Source organism: Spodoptera frugiperda, chromosome 23 (genome assembly GCF_023101765.2).
Source record: "Spodoptera frugiperda isolate SF20-4 chromosome 23, AGI-APGP_CSIRO_Sfru_2.0, whole genome shotgun sequence".
Classification (NCBI taxonomy): Eukaryota; Metazoa; Arthropoda; class Insecta; order Lepidoptera; family Noctuidae; genus Spodoptera; species Spodoptera frugiperda.
This window is the reverse complement of record NC_064234.1, coordinates 12,601,944-12,621,730: the sequence shown is the minus strand read 5'-3', so window position 1 is coordinate 12,621,730 and position 19,787 is coordinate 12,601,944. Positions and strand designations below refer to the sequence as shown.

General features: G+C 34.5%; 1 protein-coding gene across 3 annotated transcripts in view; it reads left to right on the top strand.

The window, feature by feature from the left end:
• The first annotated feature begins 531 nt into the window (after positions 1 to 531).
• Positions 532 to 19,787, top strand: part of LOC118266856 (uncharacterized) — a 40,102-nt gene continuing 20,846 nt past the window's right edge. The window contains exon 1 of one of the 3 annotated variants that reach the window (XM_035580442.2): positions 532 to 775. The gene's annotated coding sequence lies outside the window, so the exon portion shown is untranslated. The remainder of the gene's footprint in view (positions 776 to 19,787) is intronic. The other 2 variants (XM_035580440.2, XM_035580441.2) reach the window with 2 other exon arrangements.

Below are 19,787 nucleotides of genomic sequence, written 5' to 3'. Positions count from 1 at the left end.
AATGGTGACGTGCCATTGAAGAGGGCTATGCCGAGCAGTGGACGAGAACAGGCTGATGATGATGATGATGATGATGATGATGATATGATACCAAATGTTGGTAATACGTACCCGTTCAACTTATAAGTAGTAAGGTGTTGATTTATGGGCCGGTCATGTACGAATTTTCGAATTTTAGTGCAATGTGTAGAATATACTTAAAATCTAAAAATCTAAAATACAATAGGTACATTTCGCCTATAAGTACCATCTATTGTAAAATATATTTAACTTAAATTATAGTTAAACGCTATAAAGTTATATTAAAATCTAGATCAACGCAATTTTAGTTTTAAAACGTAGGTACTCATTAATTACTTTTCATCTGACGTTTCTTTCAATAAAAGATTCTAATTAAGAGAAAAAAATCCAATGCCTACGCTAACAAATCAAGTAATCACACGCATAGTTACGCAACGATTGGTAAAAGTAAATAAATGTAACAAAGTTTGTTCGCGGCTCACAGGTATTTGTCTTGGCCGGATTGTATACAGTCGGAGAGAAAAATAAATTAGTCTATGGAAAGTGTTGTTGTTGAACGCACGCTGCACCGCAAGCGCGTGGCGCGAAAATTGATTAGCAATTCGTAATTTTAGTCGATCATAATTTATTTTCGCGGGTGTCTGGTTACTAATAAATATTTGTGTGATTAAAGTGTTTTTTATGAAAATTTACGACAGTTCAGTGAATTCCTGGGATTTTTTTACTTGAAATATTTACCGCACACAGATTACAGGTAATTTTTTTGTACTTACGCTTTTACCTACTTCATTTTGTTTTATTAGGTATTAATCAAATTATTATCATAATTTTATTATCAGTTTTATCAGTTAGTGGCGTGTTTACGGTAGAAAGTTATTGAAATAAGTCGAATCGTTCTTTAATCGCATTCATTCTGAGAAAAATAATTAAAACATATGATAACCTATACATTTCTTGAATTATTTACATTCTAGATTTAAAATTCCATCATAGTGCGTATTCTAAATCCAAAAGTTATAATGACATCAACTTTTTATTTTCCTAGTTTTCTTAAAGATATGAGTAAAATCTCCTGTTATAACGTTGCAATATCCACTATAAATAAATTATTTTATTTTATTTTTTATACATTAGCGTCAGAACTTCTTAGAAACAAGTTATACGTTAGGTTCCTACACGGACATTAATTAGTATTGTTCCTTTTTTGAATAGTAAATGCATTCATAGATTTCCGCTTTTTTTTTCAGCCACTGACGTAAACAACTAAATTCCTAAATAAAAAAAAATTAAAACGTACTTATGCGATAGGTAGTAAAATACTGTGACGGCTTTAGCTCAGTCAGTCTTTAAAGCACTTAAAATATTATTTTATCATCATGTAGGGACGATTAGATTCCAGAGATTAGATATTGGTGTTCTTACTTAGTAACATTTAGGAATTACGTTATTTCCCACTTTAAGAGGAATATTTAGTACATTAATGATATTTTTATGGACGCCTTTTATCAGTGTAGGTATTGTTCAGGCCCGGGCATAATCAGATTGTGTTTATTGCAAATTTTATTGGCTATTAACTAGAAAACGATCATTGTAAATGAGCAATCGTAATCATTACTGTTATAAAAGCATTTGCATGTAGACTTCGGCGAAATACTACATAATACTACACTTAGTGTCAATATTGTCTACTATGATTACACTAGCTTCTGACATTAACTTTACTCACGTTCCCGGGATAAAAATACTCCATGTGTTATTCCAGACTATAATCTACCCCTGTATCAGATTTCATCAAAATTCACCCAGTAGTTATTTAGTTATAAGCATACATACATCCCCACATCCTTTCGTTAGTGAGTATTAATAATAGTAAGAGGAATTAACTAGGCTATACTGGGTAATACATATAATTATAGTAGGTATAATACATATAAGGTAAAACTGGCAATTTAAATACCCATACACATATAAATAAAGCATTGGTATTTACACACTATTTTTGTATTAATAACTAAAATACCCAGGAATATAATTGATTTTACCTGTTTTAACCACCAATGAAACAATTTAGTGAATTGAGTGATCGAGTAAAAATAGTGTTATTAGAAAAGGTGAAGATCGAAAGACGATGTAGTAACAAGGATTGAAAAGGGAATGTTATGGTTTCGACATGTAGAAACGATGGATGAAAGCATATTGACTAAAGAAGTATACAAAATGGATATGAATGGGACCGTCGGTAGAGGGCGCCCTAGACGAACATACATATAGAGACCAGGGGGCCTACTCTAATTCAACGAAAAACGAAATTTCGTCCGAATCTTCGCAGATTGCACACTACAATTCTATTTATTGCGAACTTTCGTGAACAAAAATGAAAGAATGAAATGAAGATAAATAAATAGATTTTGATATGAAATTAAAACTAAAACGTTATTTCAAGTAATCTATTAGTAAATTAATAAAACCTACGGCCGAAGATTTCGTTTAAACTTCGGATTCGAGAACCGGAGTAGGCCCTCAGATTGGCAATATATTAAAGAAGGGCCAAATTAAAAGTACCCTTAACCGACGAGCATGCATGAAAAGAATAATGACTGTTTATGAAGCGAAAGCGGTATGTAAGATTCGTAGGAATTGGCGGTCCATTGTCTCTGTGTACCCCCATGTATGTGAAACATTTAGGTAAAAGAGGTTTTAATAAAAGGATAAATTGTTTTAATAATTAACCTCAAACAATGCACAATACCTTAAGTGGCCTAGATATTTAGTCTGCATATATCGAGATGATATTAATATCCCATTTATGCATTTGTATTATTGTTTTTATATCGCATATAGAAACAATATACAATTTTAACTTTGTTTGAGTGCTTATTGTTTATAAATAATGGTATTATATTGTTAGTATATAGGTCTAATTATTGAAATAAGTTCCTAGCTGTCGCGTTAGGGTAATCCCTTTAATGATAGTTTAAGGGAATTTTAAATAAATAAATCGCTATGGATATCATTCATGCAGTATTGTAGCTTATCAATGACTGAAATATAAGAGAAATACTGTAAAATACAATGGACAGTAAATTAAAGAAAATAGGCTTCTGAGAGAAAAGTTCTGTTTTAAAATGCTATCATTACTTCAATGGGCTCAAACACTAATTACAGTTTCAATAAACGAAATGCCGAAACTACGGTTAACGTAGTAAGTAATAGTTGTAAAATCAGTGAATAGTTCCTACAAGAACGTCAAGCAATAACTGTTATCTTAGGTTTCGTTATCAGGGCAACAGAATTAGTTATTTGTTAGTTTCTTTACTGGGTAACTATAAACTCGTGAGTTCTGTAAAACAAACATGGGATGTGACTTCTTACGTATCATAACGATGACGATGCAACAATCGTTAGGTATATGGGAATTTCATTGTCATAAATAGGAAACACATGCAAAATTCATGAATTTATTCAGGTGTCATGTGCATGAATTAATGGCTTCAATTATTATTCTTATTCGTTATTCTTATTAGCTACTACTAGTACGTACTATGTGGTTTGCAGGCACAGCCTGCACACTTATTTAATAACAGCTCATAATATAGGTATGTTACTTTGTACATCTATTTGGTACGCAGGTAAGAAAATAAAGATTGATTTAGAATACGGACCGTAGCTATTGCTACTCTGAAATATATGGTTTTTATTGAAACCATATCTTTAGTGACCATTAAACGGCTCAGAAACCAAAAAACAATGGCTACTGTCTCTGTGTTGAATGAACCTTAATTTTTATACTTGCTTACCAAATAGCTGTACCGGGGCAGACTGTACATACCTAGATGTATGTATACCTATAATAAAATGTTAAGAAAGAAAAGTGCATTTATTATGAGCTAGCAACCAGCCTGTACCGAAAGTGACACCCACCAGCTCTTTATAACACTATGTATTGTACTCAGTTCATTGACCCTAGACAATAAATAAAATAGGCCGAGTATATTATTATACTCATAAATAAAAATTTTCCTCCAGGATAGTACAGATGTACCATAATTAATATTGAATGTTATACCTGTGGTTATACTCACTTTTATTGTTTAATTAGCCAACTGCTAATAAATTACCTAACCGCCGTGCTTAGAGACATTTAATGATTACTTAAACTATTCCTTAGTAACGATTTGGTTCCGAAAATAATTGCTAAGAACTGGGTTAAGTAAACATTAAATGACTCTAATACGGTGGTAAGTGTATGTAATTATGTATTGCTATGTAACGAACATTACAGACCCCATGTTATGTGTGAGATACCTATGTCTATGTATAAACCTATTGATAATTTTGAAAATCATATCATATTATTTATTCTGACCCAAAATTTAACTTGAAATCCCAATGCACAGGCAGTCGCACTAGAGCAAAGTAAATCAACGTTCTGGAAATGTGAAAGTTTTTCAAGGGAACCTTACAATCATCGACCTTTAAACTAAATGATTAACGGGACCTCCATGTGGAAAGACAGCTTCCTCAATTCTTTCGAAGAAATGGTCATGAATACCACCGCAGTAAATTCCATAGGGCATCTGATAACAGGAAATGACGGTGTTCTGACTTATCGTACTTGGCATTAAATGTGCAAATATAGGATTGTCGTTATTTTTATGTAGGTAGGTTCTAGGCGTGTCTATAAGTATTATTGTGGTTGTGATAAAATTCCAAAGTATTCCATTACGTAAATACGCACCGAAGTTTAAAGTAAAATTGTGAAGAATATTTGTAATATTTCAACTATGATATGACAGAAAAATAAATATTTGAATTTGTTTTGAAAGATTTTTCTGTATAGTTATTTGAGTTTGTGTAACTGCAATAGACACGTACCTATGTACTTAAGTAAAAGTACAACATGTACAATCAATAGTACTCGTATCGTAACACAGTAACAATAACTACAACCAGTGACTCCTGACAAGTGGGTTTGTCAGCTAGTTCGCCTTTGTTGTAAAAGCCTCAATTATATGCAAAGCAGGCCCGCCCCTAAATTATAGTGTCACCGCCGGTTAGCCTTCATCTCTTCACTATTCTCTATTGAAATCGTTGCGTTAGATGACACAACTGTAACAGAACTGATGCTCAACTTATTACAAATTGTAAATAGATATAAAAATAAAAAGATACATATTTACCCACAACTCGTATTTTATAAATGTGTTAAGTATAGGTATATCTTTTTGCAGGTCCTTGACTAGGTACTTAAAGCATTAGGGCGTACCTACTTAGTATATGTTTACTTGGAAAATGAGACAGTTTATCGGTAATGCAATGTGGCGCTCCTATTTAGATAAACCTGCCTTATCCTTAATGTTTATTTTACTTTAAACACAAACAGTAATTTGTTGGTTTACCTTACGTTGTTTGTTTATTGTTTACTTACTTTACTGAATAATAATGATTCATTTGTGTAGCACCACAGCTAAGCTGAAGGTCTCGATCCGCAGAATAAAGCGTATTTTTTATTTGATACTCTCTATCAACATTAGAAAGTGTTTTTCATGCTATTGTTATTTGCCTTCTGCGACACAAGAGGATACACCTTCCTATCAGGTATCAGACTATCTCTCCCTTATTTATACATAATATATGTGTTGCAAATAGTCAATCGCCGCAAGATTTAAAATTTCAGCACCAAAAGGGCTGCTAATGCCTTTTTTTTGATGACGGGGGAAACCTTCAAAAGGCGCCTAGCTTTTTGGGGATAAAAGACTAGGGAGTGTGGGATTTTTACCTCACTAAAACCACCCCGGTGGCCACCCTCAACACCTGTAAGGGGCACCGGGTCCTCTTAATAGACCTGCTCCGGAGAGGGCTTTTAATGCCTAGGACTTAGTTGCGGACTCAAAAATTGCGCTGGAATACCTACATAATAGAGCCGCAAATAACCTAAGGTAAATATGGGTTACCTATCTGAATATATCCATAGGCTTTCGTTATTAGTTAAATTCCCGTAGAATTATAAAATTACGAACACTATTACTCTAGATATGACATTCTTCACGGTCGCTTAGGAATCTCTACCATAATAAAATCAATAGTAAAACGGTTCCGCATCACTTAGCTGACAATTTATCAGTCAAGGTGCCGTAAAACTTGGCTAAATACCGTGGGTCCACTATATTTGATCATTGACCGTGATTTTACTGCGCATTTCAATAGTTAAACACGTGTGTACTGTACTGATTGTTTTGATTCTAGTCTGCATCTCAAACAGACTCTCTTGTTATCTATAAATCTAAGACGTCAATGTAAATCGATGAAATATATTATAGCATAAAATCACCGAACCCTAAGCAGCTATACAGCAGACTACTTAATTAAGTATACGCCCTTCAGTAAAAATGCTACGCTGTTATTTGAAAGGCTAATTAAGCAAGTTCGCTGCGACTCATGAATGACATGCTAATATGTAAACATGCTGCGTAACCTGTAACTGTGGCTCCGGCTCGAAAAATAGGAGTAGGAACGGGGTGGTTTTTAGTCAGTAAGAGTCTGACACTCCAAGACGCCTCGCCCAAGGCGGGAGAAGTAATTGGATGACTTACTTTCATCAAAAAAAGGGTAAACATATTTACTTTACTGCAATCTAATCTGTTCGACGACACAAAATAAATTAAAAATGTACGGATTAAGAGATTATTCGCTTTGTAAGGCATAACGTAGTGATACAGGTATAAGAGACGTATCTTTTGGGGACACCCTTTTCTTTTGTCTACTTTTGATAGCATACACGATGATCATGCAAAAGATTAAGTAATTCAACCATTGTTTTAAACAATTAACATACTCGTACAAATGCAAGTTATTAATTGATTTATCATTTGAACAAACACTTGAGGAATTGTTCTCAATTTACTTTTAACAAGGCAGTCCATTGAGAATGATTGAATACAGGCTCCTCTTTGAACAGATAGTGAAATATAAGTTCTTTTGTTGGAGCGAATTTGGAATTGTTCTTCGTTGTAGCGTGTGATAAATCTGTAGACTTTGAGTATTGTTTGTACTGTCCAATTATTCACTGATCTCAGCTAAGGTTATATTCGGTAGTTTTTTTTTTTTTTTTTTTTCAGGGGGAAAATCATCCAATGACTTCTCTCGCCAGGGCAAAGCGAGAGGGAGTGTCAGACTCTTACTGACTAAAAACCACCCCGTTCCTTCTCCTGCTTGTCAAGCCGGAGCCCCGGTAAACCCGCTAGGTAGTCCGCAGCTCCGGATTAAGCATCAGCCCTATTGGGCCCCATCTGTGGTGGTCTGATGGCTCTTTGAGGCGCGCGCGGAACGCGACGCGCCGCACGCACGGGTCTGGTTCTGGTCGGGCGGCGAGCTACCCTTGCTCACCGTCCGCAGACCCGCACTTACGGTGGCCGGAGATCGTCTCGCGATCCCCGACGCCCGGAGTGTCTCTCGCGACGGCTGGGGCGTGAAGAGGTTCGTTCTCTCACGCGCCCCGCCTCCTCCTTAGCTAGCATGACTGCTTCGCAGAAGGAGGAGACGGCATCCCAGTCCCCTCGCTCCGCACCATGGTCTGAACCAATGCCGGACGCGAAAGGTCGCCGTCGCCGACCACATCCCTGAGGACACGGCGGTGCTCAGCCCATGCAGGGCATATTCGGTAGTTAGGAATATGATTTTGCTTTGCACGGGAAAGCAGATATTTGCCTGCGTATATTGTAAAGTTTAGTCTAGAAATTGTCTAATTAAGTAATATACTTACCTACAAATATTATGGTTTCGTTATTTTTAAGACGTTGCATTGACCTTTTCAGGCGAATATCGTTAGTATCTTTAGCTCATGCTAAAGCTGTCTAATTTCCTAGAGTACACTAACATTGTTTTGTCTAGTTATCTATTTGTTTTGAGCGCGGTGCAGGTAGACACGCCTCTAATCAGAATCACATCGTTGCCTGTACTAGCAGGCACGTATCGCCCATTAGAGATCCAACGAGGTCTCATTATGCTGTTTAAAAAGTTTATGTACGTGTTTTTACATACGATACCTAATACTATTCGTTCATTCTAATGCTGATGTATTTTTTGCATTTTTTCCGCTATAATTACTTGTGTTCTTCAAAATCTTTTAGATATGTTGTAGGAATTCTATTGTTCCGAAATAACTTGTCTCGTATTTCCACTAACGATTCTCCGAACCGAATAAATTGTTTCGTATTTAAGTGCAATAAATAGGTGGATCAGCGATGCACATTGTAGTTTCAAAAATAATGACAGGAAAATGGGAGATCTGTATTTATAGTTGCAGTGGGGTTTCCGAAATGATAATAAGGATAATGAGTATCGATTTTGTAACAGAATCGAAAAATTTATGAAATTTGATTAATTGGGGAAGCTTTACCGGCGTACAAGGCGATGAAAACAAAATTATAATTATGTTTAAACATTGGTTATTAGGCGTGATTATGATTATAATTAAATTCAGGAAGACAGTTGTTTGGCGGCTGTACGACGGTCCAGTGTGGCAATGTCCGGCCCGTGTAAGCAAGCGTGTGCCTCAAATTAACTATTTTACGATCAGCTATATTACAACCTAGTCATTTGTCTGAGAATTTATGATAGTTTGATTATTAATATGTGTAGTCACGTATCTGCAGTATAATTTAGTTCATAAATATTTGCACATGAAGTCGAGATTTCTTTGAAACTTTTAGTTTTATTGTGTATTCTGGAATCGTCAACTAACATAATCTAGAGAAAATGTAGAATGATGGGAGTTAAAGAAGTTACAGATGCTGTACCTATATCTAAGTACCTACGTGACGTTCTGCAGCTTCAGCCTTATCTAATGGGATAAATATGTACGTTTATATAGCATGTTTATGTAATTTTATTGGCAATTCCCTGTAACTGAAAAATAATATTGCTATATTTAAAGTGGAACAGGTAAAATGTGTCAGTTCGGTTTATCGGCAGCGCATAACGTGGCGACTAGAAGGAATGCGATAACATGATCTTTGATCGTTTGTCACTTGTAAGATTAGCTTTTTAGTGTACATAACAAGAATTTACTGGTTGTAATACATATATTTATTTGGTTTCAATACTGCTTAGAAGTGAATCAAACGAACTTGTCAGTGGACAATTCTGTGCTGCTGTAGGTAAGTACATGTATACTTAAATGCTTGTTACTTCAATAGATTTAACGTTGATAAATTTTCCATACCTTTCTTACTGCTATTTACCAGTAGGTAAAATAAGTCTACATATATCCCCGTATAAGTGCATTGAAACCTAAATCCCATTAGATTACATCCAGATATAATGCGTATTCCTTTTTACACAAGACAAACTACCTGTGACTCCTCTGTGGTTGCGCGTGACTATAGCCGGCGCTGATCGCTTACCAATAGGTAATTCATCAGCTCGTTAGCCTCTTATTCTAAAAAAATAGAGAATTATAATCAAACTTAAACTCATAAACGAGCATTTCTGAACAGTCTCACAACAACTAGAAGCTTAACTCGAGAGGTGCAATAAACCGTCTGTACGCTACATAGACACAAGTTTATTGTGTTTGCCCCTGTACTGATAACAATGCTGTCAATGTGAATCAGGTGGAATACTTCTCACAAATGATGCTCTCGGCTAATACAGATGTTATCTTCACATTATCATACTTATTTTCTTTCTGTATACGAGTTTCCTACTCTTTCTTTATTTGGGAGTTTGTAGGCACTACTGTTAAGCCTCTTCTTGGGTTTTTACAGTTGCGAGAAACCAACATAATAATATTACTAGGCTTTAGATTTGATTTGATGTTCTGGCAAAGAATCTGTAGTTATACTAAGTGTATTAAGCAACAGAATCTTAAGGTCGATTCTCAGCAGGACTATTATCAACACGATTATACATACATACGACTAGGGCCCTGGTATGTGCTTGCTCTTTTATACGTAGGACTTTATAACCCTTGTGGTATTTGGTAAAAGTAGATGTTTACTATAATATGATATTTATGTGCAAATATGCACAGTACTCTCTGTTTATTGTTTTTTAAAGGCACACCTACATTTTCCGCAGTTTCCGATAGTAAAACATTTAGGTTTTGGTGGGTGTCGTACTGCCGTTAATCTGCTAGTGCGTCAGTACCGGAGGTGGATATAGCGTTCCCTAGTTTGGTCTGCTCGTCGACTTTCCTAGAAATTATCATTAAGATTTAACGAGGTTGTTGAATTTAATGTTTGTATATGTATTTCACTTTTAAACTGGCGTTGTGCAAAAACTTGTAGATCCGATAATTTTCAATATTTAGTAGGAATATTCTTTTCAAAATTACCCTGGTTTACATACTCATGTATGTAAAACTTAAGTAATAAGTTTTCCTACGTATGCGTATTCACGACAATTACAATATACTTGTTATACGATCAATTCGAATAGATATCGACAAAGATAGTGAAACCTATTTATTCTATTTTAATACATAGTTTAGTTACTTCGGCTTCCGAAAAAAAACATAGTAGATAACCATCAAACACAATTCATTAATTTATCCTTTACCTAACAAGTCACAATTTCGAGTGTTACGTTACATTGTAATCTAGAATGCACACAAACATCAAAGCCAGAGAGTATTAGTGTTTGTAAATAATTTGTCTTCATAATATTTCCGTCTGCAGACGTCGCAGCAGCTTCCGGCGGAGTTTACGGCCGTGACGTCATCGCACATACATTATGACGTGGGTAAATAGTAAATATCTACTGATAATTCATCTGGCGGTTAATGTTCGGAGGTTTACGGTCCTACGTTACGTTTCCTACCGTCCTCTGTAGGTACTCGTAATGCAGAAGGTCGATCGTACGACATCTCTGTGAACTTTTGTTGTATTTGGAATCTGAATCTGCGGTAGGCTAACCAACCTATTTGTTATGAAAACTGGAAATGGTTTTTACGAAAATTAATTAGGTACTTTTAAACACCTCAGAAAAAAGCTTGTGTCTACGTGAATGTAAAACCTGAGAGCATTATATTTTTATGATATAAAAACTCCAGAACGCACAAACTGATTTCCACGGTTTTGCATTCGTTAGAAAGGTCTGAGGCTCCGTGAGGTTTATAGCAAAGAAAATTCAGAAAAAAACAATAAAACAGGAAAAATCGGTAACGTTCTGGAATTATAGCGTCAGGACAGAAAACCCGACTTATTTTTAGATTATAGATTATTAACATAAAATATGCGTTCGCATTTCTAATTATTAAACAAGTTCGTTCACTCGTTCGCCGTACGTGCTCCACCGTAGGCCGCATCATCACTTACCATCAGGTGAGATAGCGGTCAAACGTCGACCCATTAAATGTAAAAAAAAAAAAAAAAAAAACTGATCTAACTTACTGACCTTCTTAAAAAATATAATTTTAAATATCTACATAACTTGTGTAACCCGTTTAAACTGTATATTTTTAACTTATCTTTTACGTACTGTCTTTATGTCTACTACAACAGACTGATATATACACTCCACATATGGGCCGAGGTAAGTCGTATTGTTTAAGTACTACTATAACTGTTGGACAATTTTTATGGCTATCTTCTACTACTACGATAGAAAACATGTATCGCACGTGTTTATTGTCTTTATTTTTATAATAACTATCGTGAGACATACTACATTAACTTAAAATCACGGTTTACTCACGTACATTATTGGGGAAAAGCTCTACTAGCTTCTACTAGTACGGTACTGGGCAGTAGGCTGAGCGACGTGCGAACGACGCCGCGTCTGCGCACGCTGCTCATGATGTAGAGTTCCTCTCTGACTTGAAACTAGTAGAGCTTTTCTTCATTAATGTACGCGACTAAACCGAGATTTTTTGTTGATTTATTGTCTTTGTTTAATTGATAGTTAAAGTTACATAGTTTCAGTTTGTCATAGTATTAGATCTGTTCGATAAGATTCTCTTTAAATTATGGTCATATAGAGTCGTACTTATTATTACAAGATGAATTTTAAAGTAGCTCTTGTTTTCGTTTAACCATTTTCTGCAATATCGACGATTGCTTTATACAAATAGTTTATTTATGATAAGCTTGCATGTACTTTAAGTTATGGCTGAATCTTGTTTGTGCACATCGGATGACTAACACAGGAGTGTAGCTCCTACGTATGTTGGAGTAAATAGTATTAGAATGTGTGCTCAGCAATAAAGATTTTTTGATAAGGGGAATTTGCCATCGTACATTGTATGCACAAATTATATCCCAATAGTCTGATACTCGTATTAAAAAAATGTTGAATTAGTTTTACTGATAAAACATTTATCATATAGAATGAAAATCCAGTGTCATTAGTTAGTAGATGTTAATTATTTTTGGCACGAGAGTATTGTGTTAAAAAAATCTCAGATAAATTAAATGAATCTTGATAGACCTCAACAGGTATTACTATATATAGCTAGGCAGAAATACCTTCAAAACCTTTAGGTGTTTTTCTTTTCTTTAAAGAATATGCCTATATATCATGCTGAATCAGATCATGGAGGTTGAAGCACTTGATTCTCACAGTCACTTGTCCTGACTTAACCTTTGCTCCGCTAGTATTTAAGCTAGGGTTGACAAATGCATCAGAACAGTAGGTAAAGATGACTCATGCTATAATGTGATAGGTATGAATGAATGAATCAGCTTCGGATCCTATTTTAGGATTCATATCTTAATGTTAATATTAACTTCCTAACTATTGTTTTAATTATGAAAGTGAGATTTTTAGTGATGAAGGTGTAAGTGACGGCTGTATCCCATCTTAGTGCACTTGGATAGACCTGCGAGTTATCAGTATATTAATTAGTCCTACATACTTTAGGTAACAGAAAATATTAAATCACGGAAAGGAAACACCGGGTGTGTCCCTAATAATTATACAGAGATTACCTAAGTTTCTCTTTAATCTTTAATTCACAATTGAATAATGTATATTTTCCTCTGGCAAAAGAATATTACAGTCTAAACATAACAAGAATAACACCGTACTTAGTTTAATACTTAGAAAAAGAAAAGTAATGAATATAACTAGTGTAAATTACGTAGCAAAAGTTAATTTATCAGTAGCGTTGTAGCGGCAGCCCTGCCTTCATTAGTCATTACACTCCCAGGGTCATAGAATAATTACGGTAAGATTTTTTACCACGATCAAGCAATGCATTGTTGGGTCTCTACTAAGTATCCGTTATCTTTCTATACCAATACGAGTCATTTGCATCCTTGCATCGTGTTTATGCAAACTAGTACGTCTTCTATTGCATGCTATTAATGTTTAATGGCAGTTACAAATGTATGAAATCGAAAGTTATGGCCAAGTAAGACGTGCCTCTCTGCTCGTTTGTTTGTCATTATATTTTGATCTATGATCATAACCAAAGCATTTAATAAATGCATACAAAGAAATCTTTGCATTTTTTTGAATAAAAAATACGAAGTGCAGCGCAGCTATTTTTTCATTTTTACTATATTTTCGTGTAAGTCAGCTTTTTTACATACTGTGTGCGTTCATTTAGGAAATATGTATTGAGTTTTAAACCACAATTTTTCTATAATATATGTTAAATAATGTGCATAATTTATACATGTTTCGTATAAAATGTATAAATGTTTCTGATGGTTCCGAAATTCAGAAACCCAACATTATTTTGACTTGCTTTATATTACGACCAGTCTTTCTTAAACCTTATTCAATTAACTGAGTAACTACACCTTGCATTCCTCCATGTACCATGGACTAATTCTTCATCTCAATTATAGTTTTTATCACAAGCATTTAATTAGTCGGACGGGACATTTTTTTCCTCGGACGCGCGCAGTCATGCGACGAGATGCTCACATACAAACAGTATTATGCACTTTCTTTCTATTACATACGTTTTCTTGTCGACTTTCAACATTTTATCTTTACTTGATTTATACATATTTTTAGTTATCCTATACCTATGTCAATGGTATTAAAATATATTATAGTTTTGTTATATTAGTGGTAGTAAGCGTGACTAAGATATTTAACGCAAAATTAATCGGACATATTTATTACCTGTAACTAGTATTTTTTTTGATGATGGAGGAAAATCTTCAGATGTCGCTTAGCTTCTTCATGAGAAAGACTAGGGAATGTGGGATTTTTACCTCATTAAAACCGGTGCCGGTGGCCACCTGCGGCACTGAGCACCTGTGACTAATGCCTACCGCCTCTAAATAATTTGTATAATAAGTAGGTATGTTTAATAAATAAGATCATCCCTGACTGTATCTATTAAAAATAACTAATCCTTATAATAAAAGAAACTACACCTGAGGATTTGCCTCGCCCAAGGCTGGGAGAAGTCATTGGACAATTTTCCCCCCTCAAAAAAAAAAAAACACCTGAGGATGTCACATTAATTTTGAATATGCTTACAAAAGATTCTTATTAAAGTTATTTTTAACCAAAACATATCGATATTATCTTTCGGAAATAACCTATGATTCCTCTATCGCTAAGGCGGACTGTCCAATTCGAATTTGAGAACTCTACGAACCGTAAAATAGCTATTTCGATTTAACATATCTCGACAGAACATGGGATTAGATACGGCAAGCCAATCGATTTGATAGATAATATCTTTCCATTATGTTTCTATCGTGGTATTTCGCTATTATATTTGAATAGGATAAGGTAATAGACTATCTACCTATATTTTAGCTTATTTTTATTCATTATTTTATTTAAAAAAGGCTGTTTTTTAAAACGTTCTTTATGTATGCTTATTCCATTAAATAAGAATGTGAAGAATGGTATGTGTCATACATAGATATTTATAAATATTATCCAGATTATCCTTAAATTTGAATAAGGTGGCACTATCATTTATTCGCTGAACTAATGGTGCATACTTACACATATTATGTTTAATCGAGTTGAGCAAATAATGTACCTACTATACAAACCATATAACGTTTACATTTCAAAGATTAACTTCAAATTTCTGTTGAAATCGTAAAGTCTATGATAAATGCAGATCTTTGAGTGCACTCCTATACCTAGTTCGAAGCTAAACGTCTGTTTAATAGCTACGAACCGAGTTGATACGCACATCAAGGTACATAGAACTATCGATATATATTCTTTCCAAACATTTTCTACTTTATTACAAAACCACAAAGTTAATATTTATAAAAATAATGTTTATTTAAGTAATTGTCAAGTGTAGTGTAAATAAAATATAGAGAAATATTTGTATAAAAGAACGATTGGAGTTACAAGTTAAGTTGCAGCGTGTTCCAACGACAGTCTACTTGGACTTCGCCTCGAGTAATGTACAGGTATTCGTTTATCAGAGATCTAACTGACAAGTTTTACGGTATTACGTTTTTTGTTAGTGGTATTTACACATATTTTTGAACACTGAAACTGAAATAAACGCTATCGATTGTCTAATTTTAACCGTAGTCCAGTTAATTATTACATTGTCCTGAACACACAATCGGTTTCCTCATTTTCCTGTTACCATTAAAATCCAGATTTATGATTAAGGTACCTTTGTTTTTTACAAACGATTTCACTGTAGGCGCGTAACGCAGGTTTGATGATAAAATTACGGTAATTGCATGCCTAAACGTTTTTTGACGTCAGTAGATCGATTGATAAGATTTGTTTTGATTATGTATTTATTTATTATGATGTTACTTAGTGTTACTCATACATTATCAAATCGTTAATAGTGACAAATATTTTGATAAATATTCATTTGTTTGGTCGAAAGTATAGTTTTGTTACACTTTTGTAGGTATTAAAGAACTATTTAATCATAGATCCTATTTCTTGTGATTATCACTTATTTTCAATAGATTAAAAAATGTACAGTTGCTAGATTATAAACCACACAAGGACAAGCCCGTCAAACGAAGTGATTATAATAATTTATAAATCAGGGCTTTTTGTTAAAGTGTTCGTAAGCCCGTCCTAAATAAGGGAGCGGACATTTACAAGCAAATATGATGACCACCAAATTGGACCTTCGCGTGCGGGAAGATATTATAGGCAGGTTTCAAGTTTACGATTTACATAACTAACTAATAAAGATATAAACGTGTTAAGCTTTAAAAATAATGACATTATGATATTAATTTAATTAAAATGTTATGCAGATCAGGAACCCATCGAGTGTAATGGCGTCAGGTCTTTAATGGTGTGTTTTTAAAACTTGATACAACGCCGCAAGGGGATTCCAAAGTGTGTGCTTTCTACTAATTATGATTGATTCGTGGACTCGTGTATTACTGAATCAAAACATTAACATGATAAGTGTGCGATAAATCAAACTCCTTGGAGTTTTTTTATTCTTTTACGGCGTGGACTGTTATTTTCTTGTGTGAAGAACCAGTAGCAGTGTAGCGAAGTGAATAGAAATCTTCGCCATTAAATTAGTATGTTACTCTCGCGAGATGTGTATGCAGATATCTTTATAGCTGTCATAATGCAGTCATAAAAGTGTATGGTACTAAAAAATCAATAGGTACGCAAATGACTGACTGACTGAATGACTGCAATCTAATCTCTACGAACCAAATAGTGCTTTCAGTTTGAATAAATCGTTTCGAAGGATAGGAATCTAAATCGACGTGGAACCGAAACTGCTAGAGAGAGCCAAAGTTCAGTGCTTATATTGAGCTAGTAGGTGTATAGGTATTTCCACATCTAGCATTTCATTCTTTCTTTGAGAAAAATTAGTGACTTTTTAAAATGTAACATTACCGTTTGTTTTATACTCTTCTAATGTTAATTAGACAAAAACAATAGCGTGTGCACAATGCTAGTATTTCACAGGGAAGTTAGGTTTCCGTGAGAAACCATGGCATTATGGGTGGAGTGATCGTACAGCACTGACTTCCCGAGCAATTAAGTGAAAGTCTGCTCATACATTATTGTCGTTCGCCGAACTAAATACCGGTAATTGCCTTATCTTTGGTTACCAGACTTGAGGTACTCCGCTTTTTCTTCGCTAGTTAAAGATCTTATTAGTTGTTAATTATCATCGTTCACATGAAGTGCTTGTGTATGTGGAGGAAAAAATTGCATTGTTGACGTTATCTACGCTTGTTATAGATTCTGTGATTGCGGTACTAAATCAGTATCTTTTACATAATGATAACGTAACAGTTATTATAGTGTTCTGTGATATAATACAAGTACTATCTGTTTATACTTTAAATACGTGTATATTTTCCGGGAAAAGGAGATTAGGTTATATTTTTGGCCTAAGGAAAAATATTACAATAGAGAAAGGTTCATATATCTTCATCATCAGATCTCATTGGTGATCCAGTAGCAGATTGCTTACGTCGTAGGGAGACCGGACGCTTACAAATATAATTATCTTGTCTTAATGTGACTCGACACATGCTTCTCATATACAGACTGAGACAAAAGACGCGTCAAAGAGGATCAAAAGGATTCTTCATTAAATAAACAATGGGGTTCCAAAGAATTTGACGTAATGCCATGCCATAGCTATAAATAGGGTCTTTTTGTGGTACGCCATTGAATAGTTCACCTTAACGACCCATATACTTACAGCCACCTTGAACGAATTCAGCTGAACTCAATACTTTGATACTCGTATTTAGAAAAACAACATGAGATGTATCCTATCAGTGTCGCGTGCCAAATATTCCGTTAGTTTTGGCTGGATTGAATATTTTGCATAGATATTGTCCTCGATCGTAGAGGTAAATAAATATTGTCATGTACAACAAACCTCTTTTTCGTGCTTACACTGCTGTCATCAGTAACTGTCATGTTTTAAAATTGGAACACCTTTCAATTTTACATGCGAAAATCTTTTAATCACACTGACTTAATAAATCCCTAGAAATTAATTCAGATCCAAAGATAGAAAAAGAAAGAACCATTTATTCTCCCACAGACATGCACACACTTACAAGGGTTATAAAAAGAAAAACGACCAGAAGAAAAAGAGATAAAAAGAGAAACGATAGTCTACATTGTAAGGTTTATTTAAAGCTACATTAATTTGGTACACCACAATTATTAAGTTTAATTACATATTATTAAAATATAAATCTATTGAATGGAAGTTTTAGGATTTATAGCCTCTTGAACTGCCATGAACTGTTTGACGAGGAACTCGACTAGTTTCAAGCCAAGTCATTCTTCTATGACCTCTGCGTTTGTTTCGGCATTACTTCTCAGAGTAGTCCGATAGGAAGTGCCAGTGTCATCTAGTTATTTGAAATATTGACGTGTAAAAGAGTTACATTGTAACCTATTTGCAAAAATAAATATCATTTATCATTATCATTTATATTAATTACTTTGGAGAGGACTGTAACCACAAATAGGTCAATACATACACACACAAACTTGTAAAATAATTGACCAAAAAGGGTAAGTAAAATGCCGTTTACGATACAGGTATCAAGCTTGTTTTTTCCTATTAGGTATATTTAGATGTAAATATAGAACATATACCTACACTATGTACAGTTTCATTAAATTAAATTAATATCGCAGTTTTGATCCTTACGACACTGTAATACGATATTTGTGTTCATGTGTTTGTGTCCTGTGCTGAGTGTACTCCGCGTAATTTTCGCGCTACATTTACTTTTAAACTCCATTGTAACAGGTCTGTGATTTAGATACTAACCAATTATCTACTAAATTACATAATAAACCGATTTTCTGTAAGTACTGCCAAAGTTTTTAGTTAGTTATTTATTTTTGATATTATTTCAGATATTATATCTATGGATATGACACCTGCCCATAGGCAGGTATATAGAAATACACTGGCTTAGTCACACACTACAAAAAAGAAACTCCAAGCATTAAACATAAAAACAAAATAAAACATTATATTTAAATAATGACGTCTAAATGTATAAAAAATAAAAATGAAGTAGATTGTCAAGATCAACTTTTTTTCAAATATAAGTAATACTAGTACTACTGGTTTGTATGTATTTTTAGGAAATTACTTCCGTACAACACGAAGCTAGCGACGTGTCGTAGCTGCGGACTACCTGGCTGGTTTACCGGGGCTCCAGCTTGAAAAGCAGGAGTGGGAACGGGGGTTTTTAGTCAGGAAGAGTCTGACACTCCCTCTCGCCTCGCCTAAGGCAAGAGAAGGCATTGGATGATTTTCCCCCTTAAAAAAAAAAACTAGTGTCACCCGACCGCGGATCAGTAGTTCTGCTTATACTTCGAAATCAGGAATGCAGTGACAGGTCATAACGACGTGTCGTGGCGACATAAAGCAACACGTCGCCTGCTGCTGCCTCATGATACCCGCTTCCAACTTGTACCTTAAACCTCACAGTCTGTAGTTATAATCTCGGAGAAACTCAAGAGAAAATCGTTGATTCTAGTATAAACGTAAACGTTTCAGTTCACGTTTCAGCACAATAGTACATTAAAATCATGGGATAATTGAGCAGTCACATGTCAGAATTTCTATTGAGAAACTATTAATAGAGTGATCATTACGTATGTTCTGAGGATTTATTATGCAACGAGGATGTTATATTCGATAAGACAGAATTTTCGCGAATTTTTATCTGTGCTTATACTTATAAAGCTAAAGAGTTACGTAGTTTGAACACGCATTAGCGTAGTGCGTGTACCAGTGGGTAAACTACTGGCTTGATTTAAAAAAATGTGTGTGTTGGATAGAGTATTTATGGAGGAAGGCAACATGCTGTAAAATATTACGCTATGAC